This window comes from Motacilla alba, chromosome 2 (genome assembly GCF_015832195.1).
Source record: "Motacilla alba alba isolate MOTALB_02 chromosome 2, Motacilla_alba_V1.0_pri, whole genome shotgun sequence".
Taxonomy (NCBI): domain Eukaryota; kingdom Metazoa; phylum Chordata; class Aves; order Passeriformes; family Motacillidae; genus Motacilla; species Motacilla alba.
Window position 1 is genome coordinate 53776156 of NC_052017.1, and position 21975 is coordinate 53798130.

Here is a 21975-nt window from a genome sequence, read left to right on the forward strand (position 1 = left end):
AGCAGATAAAAGGCTTTAAACAGAGTTACTTACTACACATTATAAAACAAAATAACTACTAGCAGATTACATAAAACAGTGCATGACATTAAGGTACCGATAATAAAGCTAGCAAAGAAATAGAATAGATTAGGACTCAATGTAACAGCACCAAATTGCCAAGAGTGTACACAGAATCCTTTCACTGAACCCTCAAGAGAGTAACCACGAAGTGGACATCCCAGCTTTGGGGAGAAAGCCCCACACATCTCCAGGGAATGTGCAGAAGACCTGATTTGTGAGAGTTTGATGTAGCTTTTATAATTTTTAAAATGAAGTGTCTGTCAGTCAAAAATTCCAGCTTATCTCTCCACATCTCACTTCCACAGCAAGATGAGATGAAAGCATTACTCCCATGGTGCCAGAATAACTCACTATAAGATAAGCTCTCCTGATTGAGTTACTTCACCAATTAGCAAGCTCATGTGAAGCTCATGTGAGGGGTGAGATGCCTTGAGTTATTTCACCAGCTAACAAGCAACAGATAAGCTCTTGGGGGGATGGAGGGGGGGGGGATGGGCAGGGCACGGCGGGGGAGGTGGGGTGAAATGCCCTGCTATGGTGTTTAACGGAGGAGTTGCACATTTTGGTTCCAGTGAGACAAGTGACTACAATAGCAACAATTAGCCATTCTCACACTTTGGAAGTCATGTTTGCCTGACTCATCTGACATGTCTGCTTTGGGCAGAGATCCAAATGTTCGAGGTCTAAAAATGACCAACCTTTTCATCACACCAGTCACCTCTGTTCACTTGCTTCTCAAAGTGTCTGTTTCCCTGGTGGTCTTATGGCACTGTCCATCTCAGCCTATGGCTCTGGCTACACTTTGGCTTTCCCCTGGCCTGCAGCTGCTAAAATCAGACCCCTTATGCCCCAGGAAAAGAGTTTGTAACCAGACAGATCAAGTCCCTGGTCTTCCTTACTGTGGGACTTCAAAGACATTAGCTCTGGCACAGAAGGGAATGGCTGATAGGGGTGGTCTCTGGACTGCAGGGCTGAATTCTCCCATGGCCTGAGAGAGGAGTAACAGCACAAGACTGGTCCTTAGAAGCCAAGCAGAGGAGGACATGTCTTGAGTACCTGGAAGCTGTGTCTAGTATATAGCCACCAAGGGCAGGGGCTGACTCATGGACACAGGGACAGTGTCAGGGCCAGCACTCCAAAGGCCTTTCTCTGGAGGCCTAATACTGTGTTCAGTTTTGGTCCTCTCACTACAAGATATTGAGGCACTGGAGCAAGTCCAGAGAAGGTCAACAAAGCTGGGTTTGGAGCACAAGTCTTATGAGGAGCAACTGAGGGAGCTCAGGTTGCTTAGCCTGGAGTAATAAAATTTAGGGGGACCTTATCCCTCTACAACTACCTGAAAAGAAGTTATAGACAGGTGAGGGTCAATCTCTTCTCCCATTTAACAAGTAACAGGATGAGAGAAAATCACCTCAAGTTGCACCAGGGGAGGTTTAGATTAGATATTAGGAAACGTTTTTGCACTGAAAGGGTTTTAAAACATTGGAACAGATTGCCCAAGAGAGTGGAGATGACATTATCCCTGAAGTGCTTAAAAAACATGTGGATATGACACATGAGGACATGGTTTAATGGGGAACATGGTGGTGGCACTGGGTTGATGGCGAGACTTGATCTTAAAGGTCTTTTCCAACCTTAACTATTCTATGGTATAATAATTCTATGAAGAGCACTGGACAGAGGTATGGTGGGCAGGGCTGCAGTGACTGGGGTTGTGCATAGGGACTCCTACGTTCCACTCACAGAGCTGGCCCAGAGTCAGCTTGAAGACATCCAAGAGAAAGTCCTTAAGGAGCTACTGTAATTACTTGGTGGGGGCTGAGGGAGGCTGGATGAGGTTGCTGAAGGTTCTCTGCTGCAAGGCCAGCTCCTAGCAGGCTCATGCTCAAAGCCCATTGGATAGACGGAAATTCTGCTTCAGACTTCAGGAAACAGACGCCAGCTTCTCAGAAGATGAGAAGGAGCACCAAGCCAAGTTAAAAGACCAAGGAAATGCCTTCTGGAAGAACACTTGAGGAGCACTGCAGAGCACTCTGTCTTCATCCCCTGTGAATCCAGAGGGGATGAAGCAGCCATAAGAAATGAGATGCTGAGATGTTGGCCGTATCCCAGTGCTTTGGAATACCCACACAGATTTGTGCCCCTGAAGTTGATCAGACTGGTGGCATGTGGCCAGTCTCAGAAGCCCCAGAGATGACTCCAGGTAGGGCAGAATAGGGCTTGGGCATCTTCTGGAAGGCAGGGCCAGCCTGCAGGAGGAGTTGGCAGGTCTTTCTCACACCCTCTGAGAATAACTGATGGCCAGTGCTGGGGTCAGGGAGGAATTTTACTCCAAGGCAGCTCTGTATGCCTCTGAAGCATTTAGCATGACCACTGCTGAGGGCTCATGTGATCCTTTTCTTGTACATTTTGGTCCCTTTGGCAGTCTCTGCTGCTCATGCTACATGAAGATGGCCTGTCATGCCCTACATCTGGGGGGAGGAAGACTTTTTTTTACCCTACAATGGGCTGCAAGTGTCCCTGGGGTTTCTTTGCTTTCCTCTGCCACACTGAGCACAACCTCTTGCCCAGGATGGTTTGGGCCATTTTGGCCAGGTGCCAGGTGTTCTTGCTTCTTGAAGATGCTCCTCATGACCCTCATCTGAGGAAAGGAAGCTCCCCAGGGTGGGCCCCAAGGGTGGTCTGGGGGTTGTTTCTTGTCGTCCTGAAGCACTGGGCACAGCCCCCTGCCAGGGCTCCTCTGGGCCCCTGCGACTCCATTCTTGCCTGCTGTCCTCACACCTCCAAGGCACCACTTGTGCCCTGGCTCTCTCTGGCTCTCCTGCCCACTGCAAGCTTGGAGTGGGGCTGAGCTCTGCTCTTCCCTTGGCTCCATTTCCCATGGGGTTCTTGCATCTCTCCAGAGCTGCTATATTTCAGTTCTCCTGTCTGCAACACAAGCATAGGCCAGGCACACCTGGCCAGGAAGCACAGCAACAAAGGAAGTTTTGGAAGGCAGAAATTGTGCTTGTCATCAATACGTATTATAATTTGTGAAATACCCCCCAGTACCACATATGCCTTCTTTTTTGTGTGAGGTTGGTACAGATCCTCAGTCTTTGTGTTCTCACACTTCAGGAAACAAGAACTGCTGGGCCTGTATTCCTGCTGCTATATTCTGTAGCTCTGTCACTTGCTTTTTCCAGACTACAAAGCTAAAACTGAAAGAACGTATCAGCCTGATTCTGGCTACACAGGCACATTCTGGTAATGGTTGTGAGCATCAGTTTCAAAACAGATGGAGAAAAATAAAAATTAAAATAATATCCTGTTTCCAGTTATAACCTGGGTGTTATGGGTCCTTGAATGTGTCTTTGGAGATGAAAAGGACCTGACATTTCTGGAAAATAATGATCATTGTTACTTGACTCATGATGAGCACAGGAAACAGAACAGAGCAGTTATGCCACGTTAAACCCAGAGCTCTGCATAACAAGCCACAAACCAGGTCTGAGGGCTTCACCCCAGAGAGCAGCTCTGCAGTGCAGGTCCCAGGCCCACCCAGGACACAGGGGCAGAAATGGGCACACCCACGGCAGGGCTCCAGCAGGGACTGAAGGTCCCAGGCTGAACTGGGACACGTACCCTGGGCCCTTGCCAGGAGATGGAGGAAGTGGGAAGAGGAAGTCCCATCCACTGAGGCCTGTGAGCACACCTGGGACTCTGCCAGGACTTGTAAATTGGAGTAGTGTTTGTTAGCTACCAGTCACTGGGGACCTCCCCAGACTCCCAGTGTTGCTGGGCAATGTTGTTGGCTGTGATTGGCTCTGTATGAGGTAGTATAAGTGGTGGTGTGCCTGTTGGAAACTCCAAATAGAAATCATTAACTTTTAAGAAAAAGATGGTTACTTTAGGGAAACTTTCCTTTCTTTCCCTCCCAATCATGCTGTCTCTGGTATTATGAAGGAGCTCTGGGTAAAGGAATTAGTGGAGGGAGGCTATGGAAAGGGGGAAAAGGAGGCACGAATTTGTGGGAACATAAAAAGGGGTAATAGGACAATGGAAAGGAAAAGGGGAAAGTGAGAGGGGGGCAGGGAGGCCACAGGAATTGGGGAAGGGTATTAGAAGATTTGGAACTTATCTGATTGAAGGTTCAGTCATTGTGGAGGTGGACTTTTGGGTGCAGGACAGCTCATCCATGTTCTGTGCCCTTTTGGTTTTTAGGCTGTTGCTGGGGATTGATAATTGTCGGTTTTGTGTTCTATTCCCTTGGTAGATGTGTGGAGGACTTCTACGACGTGGATAATATTTCGCAGGTTTGCAGTTTGGTGCATGTTTACTACCTTGCACTGGAACTCCACCAGGTCCTGTTACATTGGCTGCTTAGGGGCCTTTTCTTCCTTGTATTATATTAAATTCCACCATTTCTCCATCTCCTAAGCTGTGGAGGTATTTTTCTGGGGTTATTCTTTTTTATAGCAGTCCGATGAACAAATACATCTTCTTTGTTATCATTCCGGGTGATCAAACCGTATTTGTGTTTTACATTGAACCATTTGCCAGTGGGTTTGCGTTTGCGGTGCTGGACGTGTTGCCGGCACTGGTGCTGAGGAACTGCTGTGCAGAGTTCGTCCCGCTCCTGGCCATGCTGGAGCTCGGCCCCCTCCTGGGGGGAGGGTCTCTCTCAGCTGGTGCCCGCGGGCGCTGCCGGCGCGGGCTTCTATTCAGAGGTGGTGGGCGGCAGTTTCTCTGCCAGGACTACGGCTTTGAGCCATGCCCCGGCAGGGCTGTCCGCCCGCCCGGCGATAGCGGCGTCCCGGGGCCGCTGGCCTCGCTGCCCGCCCTCAGCCTCCGTGCAGCGGGCTGCCGCGGGGCGCGCTGAGCAGCCAGTATCGGCTGGCTCGCCCTGGCCATGCGGAGTGGTGGCAGGGCGGCCGTGGGTTTTCCATGGGGGCAGCAGTTCGGTGCGAGGGGAGCACCCGTGCCGCATCTTGCGGTGCAATAGCAACCGAGGTAAGCACCTCCGTGCTCGGAGGCGTGAGGACCAGAGGGCAGGAGGGGCGGCCCTGCGGCCCCAGCCACGCGATCTCCGCCATCTTGAGCACGCAAATGTGACCATGCGGCCGCGGCCATGCGGTGAGAGCCAATTTGGGCAGCAGGAGTAAAGACAGGATATGCTGGAGGAGTTTTTCCTTGCGACAGGGGAGGGGGTGCAGGGGCACGAAGAGGGAAACACAGAGGAGGAGTTTTCAGCTGTAGTTCACAATTTTTAAAATGTTCCTCAAGATTCAGAATGCATTTCATCATCATATTCAATAAAGGATAGAATTCTTTATGGAATTCTTTACTAGTTGTTAATTTTTCCCAAGCCACTTTCAACAGTTCATTGCTTAGGATTGATTTCCGTGAAATATAAAGAAAATGCTTAAATAACCAATGTACAAAACACTTCAATTTCCCCTCTGAAAAATGAAAATTTTCTTGAATAAAAGACTTTTTAAGGTGGAGGTAAACTTCTTGTTCTGTGTGGGTGAATGTTGTTTCCATCTTAACCCAGTCTCTTCCGAACACTCAAGAGTAAAAGGAGGAAGGAAGCAAAATTTCAAACTCACTACACTGGGGTAAAAAAAACTCAAATTCTTGGGGTGGTCTAGTGCAGATGTTTTCCAGGAGAAGAGGTCTCTGTTCGGTGCGTCATTTGTTGCAGCCTGAATTGCTGCTAGTAAAGACCTGGGTAAAGAAGCAAAAAGGGCCTTTGCATAATATCCCCAGATGTTTTATTCAACTGCCCGGTAAGATGTTCAGGTCCAAGGCACACACACGTGGAGGGTCTTGGTTTCTCCTGAGGGGCCAGTGGGGTGATTCTGGTGTCGAGGCAGTACAAAGATAAGGGCCAACCTGGGAATAGGGAGGGGGTAACTCAGGGACACAGGACCAGACATGGGAACAGGGGAAGGAGCCAATGGTGTCTTACCGGCTTTTTGAGGGAAGCTTCTTGTGTCTCCCCAACTCAGGGGATGCCCCCCAGGGTCTCCACAGAGGCCTGACCCTGAACTGTTACAAACCTGAGGAGTGCAAGGTGAATGAATGACAGGGGTCCTACAGAGGAGAGTCCTTACGAGTCTTTGTCCAAAGAAAACTATTCCCAGTTTCAAAATTCCAAAACCGTTATCTGAAATGAAAACTATTTTTAATTGATTATGACATGCTCAAAGCATATTAAATTGGATTTAATAGGATGTGAATCATCAGGACAGCTGCTCCGGTGACACAAAATGCACATAAACCATTTTGATCCTATTTCACAGAATGTTCTATGTCGCTTACATGGTATGATCACACCTACCCAGGCTGCTTTCTTGGGATATCTTTGGGGTTTAATTACCCTGTCAATTAGAGTTAGAGGTATTAATGTGGCAGTGAAACAATAAAGATTGCTCGTGTCTTCTATTCTCTACTTGTTTGTATTCATCAGTATTGAAAGAGGAGGACTTTTCACATTGTCTTGACATGGATGCTAATAAGCCTATAATGAGAGATTCACTGCATCAAATAAAATAGGTGCCAGCAGCCATGAAAAGAACAAGTTAAGATAATGTTACAATGCAGTCCAGTAATGAAGAGGTGGAGAGTGTAGTCCCCTGGATAGGGAGAACACTGCTAATTTTCAAGGATGAATGGATTTAGCCAGTGAATGGGTAAAAGCCTTTAAGAAGAGGGAAAGGATGACAAAAACCAGCCACTTCTGAAAAAAATGGACTAGGATGAAAGTATATTGTATCAACATATGAAGCTATAGAAAGCATTTAAAACTGAATATTGAGTAAATGGAAGTAATTTTCAACAAAATTCTGAACTAGCATGAATCAAGAAAACATTCTTAAAGTATATAAAGCTATATTGACTTCCATGTCCTGAGACTACAAAGAAACAAAGTCCCATGTTCATGGGATATGTGCATGCGCAAAGCATTTTGGATTCAAAATGTTTCAAATGATCTGGATTAAGTTGGACAGAGTGTAAAAATAAGAACTATTATTAATATTGTATGCCACAGGCTATATCAACATATCAAATGTAAATGGTTTTGTGCAGGTCAGTACTTGTTTAGTGCTTTCAGCATCTTTAGTGGAGCAAATGCCCGTGGTGTCCCTGGGTGCTTAAACTACATTGGTTTTCAAGATAAAGTAAGCCATGTATAAAGTCCATATACTTCTAGATTATTTATTTGTGTGACTCATATAAGTCATTTCATGCTGTGATTTTAATGAGTTCTATCTTCACATGTTCCTGCTCCTGGTAGACCTTTATGTCCTTGCTCTGTAACTTAATTCCCTCAAGCTGCTTTATACACAAAATAGAACTATTTCTGAAAAATGGGGTTCTAAGAACTCAGTAGCTGTATTTGGGTGGAAACAAAAGAGTATAAGCAGTTGATGCTGCTAGCCATAGCATAGTAAAATTGGAAGAACCCAAAAACTCAGAGTAGTTATCTTTTTTTGCTTCCAATTTATAGACTATGATTTTTAAGATACACTACTCTTATTTTCAATAAGTTTTTTGTGCCAATTTTGATGTACAATTCTTCAGTACTTGACATGAAAATACAAAAAGAAGAATAATAAGAATTCACACCATGGAAAGCATGGAATTGCCATTACATAAAATCATTAGGGTTTATAAGAATATAAAATATGTGTGATAAAAAAATGCATTCCTTCCCCTTCCAAACATTCAGAACCTAAACTACCTCTCAGCAGTCTTACAGAAATTGCAATTTTTCCAATGGCCCTTAATATCAGTACAACTTCCTTCACAGATCAAGGGCAGCAGATCACTTAAAGAGTGTAGATTCCCTGAGCTAGCATTAACAGTCCTCTGTGTTTATTTCAGGAAGATTTTACCAATTGTTAGAGATGCTTCTCTGAGCCATGGTAAAAGCATTATAAGCCTTCAAAGGGACATTTGGGACAATTTCAGACACTGACTGAATACTTAAACTAGTATTTTTTCCATTTTTTCCATTCTTTCCAACTTGAGACTAAGACCAGATTTTACACCCTTGCAGTTAAAAACATAGAAAATTATTTACTTAAATTCCTTGTAGGTTGGATGTCGTTTTCCCATTCCCCTTCCGCTCTTCACATAGAAAATATCTAGTATAACAGTTTCTCTAGGTTATGGTGGAGAACCATTTGTTGAGCTGAAAGGAGATGCCACAAGCTCCACCCCCTAGGAATCTCTCAAAATGGGATAAAGTGTTCTGGTTCCAGGTTTCACAGAGCCATCTTCTGTGCCACACTTTTTCACAGAGGGGCTGCCTTCTCACTCCTTTGCAGAGCTGTTCCCTTAGCAGTATCACATGCTAAGGACTCAGAGCCTTGCCCTTGATCAGCATGTGCTTTTATTTCTGTTTAGGCCCAATCCAACAAGCACCTATTATTGAGACACCAAAGAAAACAATAGCAATAACCCTCACATTTCATGCTATAGAACTAAAATTAAATATCTGAAGCAGGATAAAGCCACAAGATAAATGTCTTCAAAGTCAGAAAAAAAGAATGTTATGTCTTTAACTTGTTTACATGAAAGTATTTTCTCTGGTCTGATAACCAAAGTTTCAAAGATCTTGTCCTATATAATATCAAATCCTATTACTATTCAGCAGGGGAAAAGCTATTCCCTTAAAATCATCGTACTCTTTAAGAGCTTCCAGCATGAAAAAGTTTGTATTGTGTGCACAAGCACACATAGGAAGCATCTCAAAGGGAAATGTTAGCCTCAAATTAATTTCCATCTGATTTGATTGAAAAACTCACACACATCTGTCCATTGGAGGTTTGCGACCTGACTCTGCCTGACTGGGATTTGGTAATCAAATAGAGACTCCTACAATACATGTATCAGTTTTGCTGTAGTCAAGAAATATAGCTGTAAAATGTGCATCATATCAGCAAAATTAGAACCAGCTGATTTTTTGCGTGCAGCTTCGTTTGTTCATTAACTAAAAAAGTGCCCATAATTAGAAAAAATAGCTAAGTACAAATAAAAAATAACTTCTAAATGTTATGCTAATAATACTGTACCATGTCTGAACTGGTTTGTATACTTGAATGGATTTTTCCTGCAAAGATTTCTTGTGCACTTGTTGCTGGCCACTATTGCAGTTACTCTAAAAATAGGCAAGACCTCGACCCTTTCTCATGTGGCAAGATCTGAAAAACTGCATTTATCCTTCACTCAATTTCTCAAATAACTGCTCAACTTTCTTTTATTTTCTCTCAAATTCTTACTTCTAGAACTTTAACATCTAAAAAAAAAGAAATAACAAAAAGAAGTAAAATAAATCCCTTGAGAAAATGTTCCATTTTTCAACCACATCTAATAAAAATAAGGTACCCAAATGTAAAGGCAGGACCGTAGCTGCACTGCTCCATGGCGACATTACCCTGGATTCAGCCAGACCCCAAGTTGTGCTGGAAGCCTCATGCAGAACTGCAGAAGCATAGCATGTGTGACACAATAATCCCATACAGAATCTATGTCAGCCATCAGTCATTGAAAACAGGAATCTTGAATTTTAACATCATTTAAATCAGCACTGCACACAATTTTGAACTTTGACCTCCTTATATCACTGATTTCAGAGTCAAATTCTGCGATAGAACTTCAGATCCAGATTGATCATGATTTAACTAAACAGTGGAAAAAGGAAAATACATTAATCCAAATTAAAGGGAGGCAGCTGTGAGAATATCCTATTTGTTGTATCTACATAAATTTTATTTAGTTTATAACATTTTTCATTTAAACTTTCTTTAAAGGCTCTTTAAATGAAAGAATTTCAGAAGAAAGGCAAGTGGGGAATAGGAAACTGAGGGAAAGGAGAAGAAAAAAATGAAATATAAACTTTGGCAGAATGGCAGGAAAAAGCAGGAAAGCAAAGAAATAGGAGATGGACAGCTGAAAAATTGAAGGAATGAGAGTTGAACAGGAAGAAAAGGGACAACAACCATCATTGGCAATAAAAGACAAAAGCTCGTAGACTGAGAGAAAATGTCCAATTTTCAGAGCTAACAGATGATCATCTCAAGAAAATTCCTCGGTTTCTTTCAGAACTTCTGTGTAGAGAGTAATGAGTCTGCTGAATCTTATGTTTGCATAGGTCCAGTTCAGACAGGAGAACCAGCAAGCAACATAAAGGCCGTACTCTTGAAAACTGAACTGTAGATATTTGGGACAGGAATGGATGTTATTTCCCTTACATTATTTCCTCAAAATAATACTCCCAGCTTTGGGGGCCTGATGAGGAGAAAACAGAGTCATTCACACTCTGGAGACCCTGATTAACGTAACAGTAACATTAGCTCCCTGCTACCTATGTCTCCATCATGTAGCCCTCCCTTAAAATGTCATGTTCAAAACTAGCAGAATTAACTTCTCTTTTCCCCTATTATTACATATATTTTTCCATTCTAATAAAAAAAGAGATGAATGAGAGGAAGAACACCATCAGAAGTTCACTTGTAAGCCGAATGAAACCAGAAAAAAAAATTGGAAGAACTGTGGCACCAGCACTGCAGTCAAGTATTCAGGTCTCTAACTGCCTAGGACTTGCTGAAAATTTTCAGTTTCATCCCTTATTGCCTGAGTTCATGTGTATTCTTGGAGGCATTTTGATTTCTGTAAAATTTTCCATTGTACCTTCCTTTTTTATCTTCTTTATCTACCAACCAGATGACACTGTATTTTTAACAGGCATCTCCATTAGGGTATCGACTAAGTGGCTCCCAAGTCCTCTGTCACAAGTCACTGAGACAAGGAGATAGGTAAAGTAGTTATTGATGTTTTCTACTGCCTTGGTAGCTGACACTATTTCCAACTATTTTTGGAGGACAAGGAAAAGAGGGAGTATAAAAATAACAGAATAGGGTCACTTCAGAAGCTATGTGCAGGCAACTGCAGCCACTTTCTAGTGAAAAAAATACAGTTTTCTGGCTATCGTACCTTCACAAGTCATCACATTCTTTACAAGGGTTTGAAGTTGCAACACCTGTGCTTTTGGGGTGATTGATTTTTTGAGGAATTATGGTGGATACGACTGACTACCAATAAACATTAATGCTTTCTCAGAGTAAGGGAGTCTTACGGATCAGATTCCAGAGGTATGAGTTAAAGCAGAAAGTATGAGTTAGGCCTGTCAAAACTAAGAAGGGAGGACCAAAACCATGCATAATGGGGACACCTTGAACGCACAGTGCATGGAGGGATGCAGAGATCCACTCACAGCCCATGAGAAAAGATGCTCACTCTGGAGCATGTGGATACTGAAAAGCTGTAATCAAGTGGGAAACTCAAACAGAGAGAGAAGACCCTTGCTTCCAGAGATAGAGAGCCCTTGCTTCCAAACTAGAGCAGCTTATCCTTAAAATGATCCATCCTGCGCAGTTTTGGGAAGACTATTTTGCCTGTGGGACTCATGCTACAGCAGGTCAGGCAGGACTGCTACCCATGAAAAATTAAAACCCCACTGGGGGAGCTCACAGAGAAGTGTCTCCCTTGGGAAAGATGCCGTGGCATAGCAGAAGAGACTTCTCTCCCTAAGCAAACTGAAGAATGATTTCGAGTGAAAAATGACCAAAACTCCCACACCCTGTCTCCCTTTCCTGTGGGTGGGAAGGAGGGAGGAGCTGGAGGGGGTGGGAAATGGTGTTCTAAAGGTTTATTTTAGTTCTCATTATCCTCTTTAATTCTGTTAATATTTTTTTCTTTATACCCTTTAAGCCTGTTTTGCCTTTAGTGTTTTCTCCTGATCCTTATATCAACTCTCATGAGCCCTTCAGTTTTTCTTTCCCCCACTGCTGCTCAACTATAGCAGAGGCGAATTAGTGAATAGTTTTTTTCATGGGTGCCTGGGTTTTAGCCAGTGTCAAACCATGACAGAAGTCAAGAGTATCACTTTACATTTACCTTATTTCATTTTACTTTGCTAAACACCCAGGAGCAAACACTTCTGAAAACACCTGTGGTGTGAAGTAATACAGCATTTATTATATTCTTCAGGAAGGCAGACTGGCCTCCAGAGAAAGGTAATTGTGAAGCCTTGCAGTCATTGCTTTCCTTTCATAATTTCAGTTCCATAATATTTTATTGCACCAAAAACCAAAAATTTCCTCTCAAAACTTGAACTTCAAATACGGGTATGTGAAGAGAAAGCTAGAAACTATGACCTTACTCTTCTGCATGGTCTGAAAAAATGAGAGAAAATAATCATATGGACATACCATTTTTTTTTTTAATTTAAGCCAGTCTTATAGTCCTGACTTATGATTTTGAACACTGTTAGGAATTGCAGTTTTATTTGTGCTTCAGACTTACAAGTACAATAAATATATTGTTAAGCAGCCCATCATCAGAAAAATAAAAAACAAAAAACATATTTCTAGAAACTGGTTATATAAAATATTGCACCTTTCCTTTCAAATCTTCAAGTAAGTGAAGTTGAAGTCACTGAGTGCTTGCAAATTCTATAAAAGTCTGGTCTAGGATCTCTTCATGAAGAGCCTTGTGTATAACCATTCTGATGTTACTGCATACCTTGAATACCAACAATCTTATAGCAGGCCAGGAAACACACAGATATTCAGGGTTTGAACAAAAGCACAGAACTGTTCATTTAGAACTTGTAATGGTCTGGTAATGCCGCTGGCTGGGATACAGGGTGTACCCAGGAGCTGCATCAAAGCCGGATAGCATAGCTCTGAGGGGGGCTAAGCAGCCCAAGCTCTGGCAGTGCCCCTAGCCTATGCCTTAGCAAGCCTTTAGTGATTTCAGCTCAGTGATTATCAGCTCATGAGTGATTTCAGCTCTTTGGGCTTGCTAGGCTTGGCTGGGGCACGCAGCAGGCATTCGGAAGACCAGGAAAGAGAGGAGAGCGCTGTATGAGCTTCCAAGACGATGTCTTTATTGGTCTTCTTCGTAGCTCTTCCACGGAGTGTCTCGAAGGGTCTCAGGGACAGCGGCTCCAACGAGCCGGGCAGAAACAGGGGTTTATATAGGGTTAGGGAGGATTGAGAATTGTCCAATGGTAAGGGTTAAAGGAAAGTGACCTATAGCCTTACAGAGAGATAAGCAAGGGTCCGAGAGCGGGGAGAGAGGGGCTCCTTTTGTCCAGTCATCCTGACTCAGCATTCTGTCTCTGAACGCCAAGGCAGGTTCGCAGGGCCTGTGCCTGCTACAGTCTGGTAAACTCACAGGTAGGCCAAGGGGCAGGATGAGGGATCTCTTTCCTTTACAGGTTCTGTAACTTGTGTTGACAGCACTGCTAATATTAGTCCTCTGAAAGATGGGCTGCTAATGACAGATTTTCAAACACTTCAGCTTCTCCTGGAGAAGAAATTACCTGCTCTGGCTTAGAAAAATTGTTGACTGGGGTAAGCTGCATGTTTTTTTGTTTGCAATATTAAATGCTTTTGAAGACAAAGAAGAAAGCATTGGCATCATTTAAGCAACAAGAAACTGTGGCCCACCTTCAAACAATTTTATGGGTGATATAAAAAAAAATCCCAACCTTTGATAATGTAGTAAATAAAGGAGATGATCTTGTCATTGGATGATACACAGATGATCTTGTCTAAATTTTCTGTTCCAGTACTGTCATCACCAAAGGGTTAAAAGAAATGGCAGCTATGCAGTCCAAGACACCTGGACTTAAAGGTGGTATTTGTGATCACGATCAGTGTTGAACCAGTTAAAAGCTTTGAATCTATTCATGTCAGTTGTTTGGAGAAGATTTTGATAATACAAAAACACAACACAACAAGGACAGTAAAATAATGTCTTTCTTGTCTGCAGTATTTAAGCATTAGCAAAAAGTCACCTAAAGTAACAATAAAAAGGCTGAAAGCAGTAATGAAATTAAAATCCCAAAAGTCTTGAAGTGAAAACATTAGAACTTTTGTTTTCTAATTCTTAATAGCATTAGTGAAATATATTCATCTTCAACTGCAAGATTTTAACTTTATTGAGTGTAAAATCTATTTTAATGCATTTATTTGTTGCACATTTTTTCTTTTAATTAAATTTTTTTTACAATCTATAAGTGACAACCTTCTATGTTTCCAAGGTAATTATTTTTATCAAGAAAAACATAAATGGCAAAAGAAAAATTTAAATATCCACTTTTCCAGGCAGAACAAATATCTCATATAATTGCTTCTTATCTCTGTAACAGTTTAACAGCAACTTTCAAACTTATTTTTGTTTTTCACATATTCTAGAATCAGGTTAGAAGTCGCAGAAATCACCATTATCAACACTGTTCCAGTTCTGCAATTAGTATTGAGTATTCCAAGGTGAAAAAATGATTATAAAATGGATGCCTGAAGTCAAATGGCCAATGGTTCAATATTTACTATTGCCACTTCAGAAAATTAATCTTTTCTGTTGTGTGAACAATAACCATGTTTGTATTCTAAAAATGCCTTTGTTTTAGTGACTACCAAGGTTTCTTCCATAACATAATAGTGAATTTGATTTAATCATTCTCATTTTCAAAATCAAAAATTTGGCTTTACTCTTTTTTTCCACTCATATGTGATCTCCTTGTTCCTATGTTTCATGAAGCTTGCTGAGAAATCCTTGCAGGGAAAGAATATGGATTTCCCACTCTTCTGAAGAGAAAGCATTTCTCTGGCTATGGGAACAATATTTCACAGAGTCCTTCTGCTTCCTGAGCAATGTGGTACGGGCTTATGTTTCAGCAAAGCATACTTTATTCAACATATGATGCCATCACCTCACCGGCTGACAAAAGCCAACAGAGCTGACTTGATGTAGAGCACAACAGATGGAGCACAGACTGCTGCCTACAGTTGCCAGGACTGTGGTCTGGTTTTGTTGTTACTGAACAGCAAAATAGAGTTCTCAGTTTAAGAATCTATCTATAAATTGCTGACATCTATGAGTAAAGAGTTCTGTAGAAATGCCTATAGATTTATAATAGTGTTATTTTAATTCAATTGCCACTAGCTACCATCTCTTTACATAATTCATCTACACCGCAATGCTGCTCTAGTGAGACTCTCTGCTAGTCAGTATTGCTGCAGAGCTGCTCCTTCCGTCCAGTCTAAAATATCAAAAGACCAAAGTGACAAAGCACGAGAAAAAAAATGTATTATAAATTAACTAATGAGGCATACATTTAAAAAAAAGTCTTTCTGTAAACTGTAGTACTACTTCTATACATGAAAGTTTAAATTGCATTTTGTAATGGTGGAGAAAATGTCGGCAGTGGAGAGAGACAGGGAGGCTGGCTCAGTGATCAGAATCTGATTTTATTGAGGGATACAAACACTTATATACTATTTCAGGGAGACTAGTAACGTGTACGACAATGATTAGGTTAAAATCACATACACAAACTTATGCATATAACAACATCTCTTGCTTGCAGAGTTTAATGGGATTTTCTTTTTCCAGTAAACCCGTTTGATTGAATCTTCTTGCAATCTAGGTCTAATTTTCAAAGATCCATTTGCTTTTGCCAAGGCATCATGTTATCAAATCTCTTATGATAACCAGGTCCAAAGTCCATCATCTGTCTTGTGTCCCCCAACATTCCAACAAGAAAAGAATACAATTCTTACATTTAATTCTCATAATTTACCTCATCCCACCGCATCCAGAATTTTTGAGTAGAAGAGCAGAAGAAAGTCATGCAAACACAGAAAATTATTTATAATTTAATTATTTTCAGAGTTTGTTTTACTTAGGTCAAAAACCTAATGAGGTAAAACATTAGTCAGAGTGAAACTAGATAAAAATTCTTTCTATTAACTTCAATGGACTTTAAGTGAGACACAAAGAAAAGACCCATCTTGCCAGTCCTACATAACTAAGAAGTACAAAAAAGAATACTACAGCATGATACAAGAAAAAGGGTAGAAATTCTGGACCTTGATCAGCAAAAGCACAAACCCTCCCAGCCTTTTGCATCTGACTTTCTCTGTTCTCCCGGATACACACGTGGTGCATTTCACCCTGGAGCCTAGTTCTTCCTGCACTTAATTAGAAATGGGTGGAGGGAAGGGGTCTGAATTGTCAGAAATTCAGGTGAGAAAAAGGCAGACTGAGTGCTCCAGAGAACCACTAGATGGAGGAGCTTTCTGCCTTCAGCTCTGAGCAAGGCAAACAGAAACACATCTGGAAGCTCTACTCACCTGTGTAACTGTCTATATAGTCTTAGGATTTTTAAACCAGAACATAAATACTGAAGAATATTTGGTTATAGCACAAAGATTTTCTTGGGCTAAAAAGCTTCCTCATGCTCTTTCCTCAACCTGCTCTGCATATACAATTTTGTTCTGGGGAAAAAAGAATATTGGTATAGAACTTTTTAGAATAGCTACTCTGTAACACCTATTTCAGAAAACCATAAGGACATCTCCCTATGAGGCCTGACTCTGTGAGTGGGCAATGTTCCTTAACTGCTCAGCATGTCAAAAGGAGGCTCTTCATATGCGTCTGCATTGCTCAGTCTCTGGTTAATGTTCCACCAAGACACAGTAACAGCCTGTAATTCCTGAGAAGCTGAAAGAACAGAAGCTTCCTGTGGTCCTGTATTAACGCTTCAGAGGAAAAAACTGCAGGTGGATGTTCACTCATTGCAGATTCTCATTCTTCAGCATGTGCCTGTATTGGTTATCCTACATACCTCTGTTATCTGGAGATTTCCTGCTATTAAACTTGACCTTGGAAGGTACTTTGTATATTGTTTTGCTTGGAAGAAAGGTCCTAGAAGAAAACAGATGCTAATCTCAGTAAGCTTGTACCTTAGGTATTCATTCACTAGTAGACATTATTTTGTGCTTTTAATCAAACTTTCAAAAGATCATACTGGTGTTTATTATGCATTGCGGTGATCAGTTAGATACTAGAGATAGCAGCAAGAAGGATGCAGCAGAAAAACAAGGGGGAAAAAGCAATCTTTGCTTTACATGACTATAGTTACAATGGAACCAGTGCCCACCTGAGTAACATAACCATGTGTATTCAGCAGATGCAGTACAAGTGGAAGAGTGTGTCACAGCTAATTAAAAGCCAGGACTTGCTGGGGTAGTGCTGCACAGTGCCCTGGGATCCTTAAATCTTCCTAATGCTAAGGGCTTTCCATTGCATTACCCAACTCATATTTATTACAAGATCAGAAACTTTATTTTTGAGCCATTACTCATGATGTGCATAGTATGTGTTGTCATTATTACAGAGAAGTGAATCTGGCACATGACATGCAAAGCATGGTAAGAAGGATTCTGAAACTATCACTATTTTGTAAATTTTAAGGAAATAGGGTTCACTGAGATATCTGTTGACATCACATGAAATGTTTTGTCATCCATTTACCTGCCTGGAGATTTAATTATATATTTAGGAAAGCAGATCTGTCATTACCAGTTTTCTTCTGTTCAATCCAATGAAGTGTTCCCACACCATGAACAAGAATGATTCAGCTAACAAAGCTGTTCTGCCCCTGACATTAACACTAGAGGTACTTTCTTCCTCCCAGATTATTTATTCAAGCTCTAAAAATTTAAGTAACTTTAAGGACCTGTAGAATGAAAAATTAATCCACTGAATATTTTATTCTGTTTTGTTCTGATGCAACATTTGTTGAAATCGATAGGAATGTTTCTAGTACTTTTAACAGCATTGGATAATGCTCATAAACATAGGAAAAAAAGTGCCAAAATCCTACAGAATAACCATTCTGAAACAAGAATTTGAAGTAGACAGGGTGAGTCCTTAGTCTGAACAGCCTCAACTTGTTCAGGAGTTTAGATATAAAATTGGAATGACACATTCTTCCCTGCAGTGCCAGCAACTTCCCCCATCAACTCAGATCTCACAAAAAATAATATGCCATTTAGACATATATTTTAAAGCAAGATTGTTCAGTTTGGATAAGTTTCCAAATTCATAATTTTTTAAAAGAAAACTAAACAGGAGAAAAACAAGAGGTATGCTAGGAAAGGTCACCTAGGATCAAATCCAGTCTCATAATATTTCGTATTATTATATCATGTATTCCTACTTATTTATTCTTCTTTATTGTTCTACAATCAGTTTTCTGGATTTATCTTGATCACTAATCATAAATGGGTCCATGTTAAGAACATGACTCCTATTTAAAAGTATTTATGAATGAGATGGGGACTGGGCTTCTACTTTTACTTGAGTGGTAAGCCTCTGTTAAAATTGTGCACCCAAACTCATGCGGAATAGAGTGCACTGTGTAAGAGGACTGAAAAGCAAAGTTCAGAAAGGACTTCTGATAATGTCAAAGCAGGATGAGAGAGAACACTGACACTGTACAGGCCTACTGGAACTGAGTCCAATAATTAGGCAACAGTTGTCCAAGTTTCTCCACATAAGATGGGTGACAGACATAGAAAAGGAAGCAATCATGATTTGCCATTTATTATAAAATCTTGCTTTCAGCTTGGTAATCAAGGAAAAAAGATAGCAACAGATATTTTATTGTAGGGTTTTTCAATAGCATCAGCAGTTTCAAACACAGTGTTCATCATCCTGCTCTGGCCAAAGCTCAAGAAAAAAATAAAATATCTAAGGCTCTATTTTGATGTATGGTCTGCAGCTGGTTTGAAGGTATACATTCAAACCTGTTCACTCATATTAGATCCGGGCTCCAAAAAAAATAGCATTGAGCTAATTCCAACAGATATCCAACACTCAAAGTCCTGATGGAGACAAACCACAGTTTTGGACTCCTGAGAATTTAAGCTTTTTTGTGATACAAAATAATGATCTGGACAGAGAAAAGCTTTCTGGAGAATTACTAGCTGGCATAAGGGCTTTTAGATATAAATCACTTTTTATATTATTTGCGTATTTTCTATTCTGAAAATGAAGAAAAACAAAAAATTGAAAAGTTAAAATATTTTACATTACCTGGAGTTTGATAAAAATAAATGTTGATGTTTCCAGCAATCATCAGTCTTCTGAAGTGGTCAAGAAAGATAGATAAATGCCTATGGTATTAACCTCATTTATCAGCTATCTGAACTGAAGTTTAAAGAAGTCAAGTGGCATATAGAAAATATAAAATATATGGCATAGCAAGAACAGAATGTGTGTTTCCTGGGTCTTTAACCAGGTTGTGGATATTCATGCTTTGCCAACAGCTAGTTCTTTTTAGTCTCAATTAGGCGTATATACACACAGACATACATCCCAAGAACCTGATACATCACAAAAAAATGAACTGAAGACAAGTAATGCCCTATCACAGGTAATGACCTTTGAAAGTTTGAATGTGAACAATAGCATGTGTCTGTTCTGCAGATTTTTCATTAAAGTACACAGACCAATCTTGAAGGAAAAAAAACAGATTTGAGGAAGTAATAACCCAGAGGTTAAAAAAATATTGATTAGGAAAAGATTGTTTTCTTCATAAAGGCACTGTTTCTATTTTAACAAAAAGAAGCTATTTAGTCTCTAGGAAAAAAAAAGAAAAGAAAGTATGTTCTTACAGCACACATTTCATTTGCTGTGAGCTTTGTTGAATAATGAGCATTCATCTTACAACCTTCTCTCACCTTACCTATCACACTAAAAGATTTAAAATTCTTCTGGAAAGTCTGTGCCGTTTCATTTATTACATGGAAAAAAATTAAACATCAACCTTTTTTTTTTTTCCAATGTAACTACCTGCCCTTTGGTATCTTATACCTTCTTAGAAGATAAGTCCTGGTAAATTTAGTATGGATTACCACAGACTTATTCACTTCTAATGAGACATAGTTTCTCCTGATCTTTTTCATCTACCTTCAGAAAAGAAAGATAAAAAAAAACCCAGAGCTTGTTTCTGTCAGAGATCTTTCTTTGGTGTCAGGGAAACATGCTGGGGCTTTTCCTCTTCCATCTTCTAAGTTTTCACCTTGATCTTGTAAAATATTACAAATAATCCAAATGCATGTATCATTCTGCTGTTTTCTAAATTCAAACTGAATAGTCAAAGATAATGATAATGATTACTTGAGAATATATTTTTCCATCTTTGAGAAATGCATTCAGCAGTACATTTCCAAATTTCAGGAGTGTGGTGGGGGACTTGTAGACTAAGGTAAATGCAAATTAAGATAGCTGAATCAGGGGCTTCTGAGGACTTCAAAGGGCTTTGGAACAAGCCTCAGATTTCTAGGACATTTCATCATAGATATCAAAATAACTCACAACAATCAACACATTTCATGACTTCTATTTCATAGATGGGGAAAGTGATGTATAAACAGTGAAACAATTCTCTTCCTATTTAGTGACTCTGTGGCATATCCCAGGATAACAGCCAGCTCTCATTACTTTCCCATTCTGCCATCTCAATCAAATTTTCTCACAGAGATTGCCTTAGAAAATAATACTTAGGCTTAAAACTCCAGTAATTCTGCTCCCCAAATGACTAAAGTCTGAATTAACATGTTATGTATCACTTGACAGAGATCTGTATGCTGATTCTTCAGAAGTAGAGCTAGATGTATTAGCAAACCTCCAAAATCCAGTGTGCTGTACCTGCCACCACCAACTCTCATCGTGGCAGTTCATGTCCATCTTTTCCTATAACCCTTTGATCCTCCCCATCTCTTACTAATACCAGCTACTTCAAGGGTTAGACAGAATTCAAATAAGATCTTGTGTTGATTTAGAAGTGTGGTTTTTTGCTAGAAATTGTATCTTCTCAACTTTGTTCAAAAATAAGTAGTATGCTATTATCATCATTATTATGAAAGTGACTAATTTTAATAAGGAGCTGGATGCCTATAAAATAAGTAACAAGAGTTATGAGTGCTCCTGTCCTGTTTCTTCTAAATCATATTATCTGCATTAATTGTTGGGGGCTGGACTGTCTGCATAATATTAAATAGTTAAAGGGAAAGCCTGACACTTTGTCATGGAGAAGCATTCTTAATAGGTGCTGCTTAACACATGCCATGAGAAAAGACACTTGTGATTGCCCATTAGATGACCAATAGCAGGTAATTAATAAATTCTATTCTCCAGTGATTCACAAACAATGAAGCAACCAAAATGAGCCAGGTTAATTTCTAGTCTGTTTGCAAACAGAAGAAGAAAATCAGTATTTGCTTAATGAAAAAAAGGATATACTTGAAACAGGACATCAAAGGTGGAAAAACTGTCCTGTAGTGAAAACATAATGCTGGGAATCAGGAAACAGATTATCACGGTCCAGCAGCTGCGACCCCAGAACTGGACCAGCCAGGAGTAGTGTGATTAAAGAAACTGGGATGGGTCAGTTGGGTTGCCTGAAAACAAAAGAACTTTAATGGATAAAATAATAACTAACAGAAGGTGCACACAGTTTGGGGTTAGCTCTAAAGGACCTGAAAATGGGAGAAACACAACAATATATAGGGAACAATTTGAGGGCAGGGGACCAATCATGAACAAGAGTCAAGAACATTACCTTATATGCAACATAGTAACAACCAACCAGGAATGGGAACTAGAAACATAACCATACAAGAAATAACCTTATTAACATAACAATTCCCAAAATCCCACTCTTCTCACCTGAACTAAAAAGATTTCTCCCACGGCTTTAAGTCAATGGTTGTCTCAGGTTGGCCGACTCCCACATCTCCCCCTTTCTATTCTATTAAAATAATGAACATAAAGACTTCCTAAAAACATTATACGAATAGCTTATTAAACATGGTAACAACATTAACACAATAACAACAACTACAATAACTAACAATACAACTTCAAACACAAGCAACAACTAGCCCCATAAACCCCAACTTTTAAATAGTCTATTTAACTAAGTCGTTATTTGACTTATAGTTTCTTGACTCTTTCTTTTAATATTTGGATGCTTTTGTGAATTAACTTGCTGTG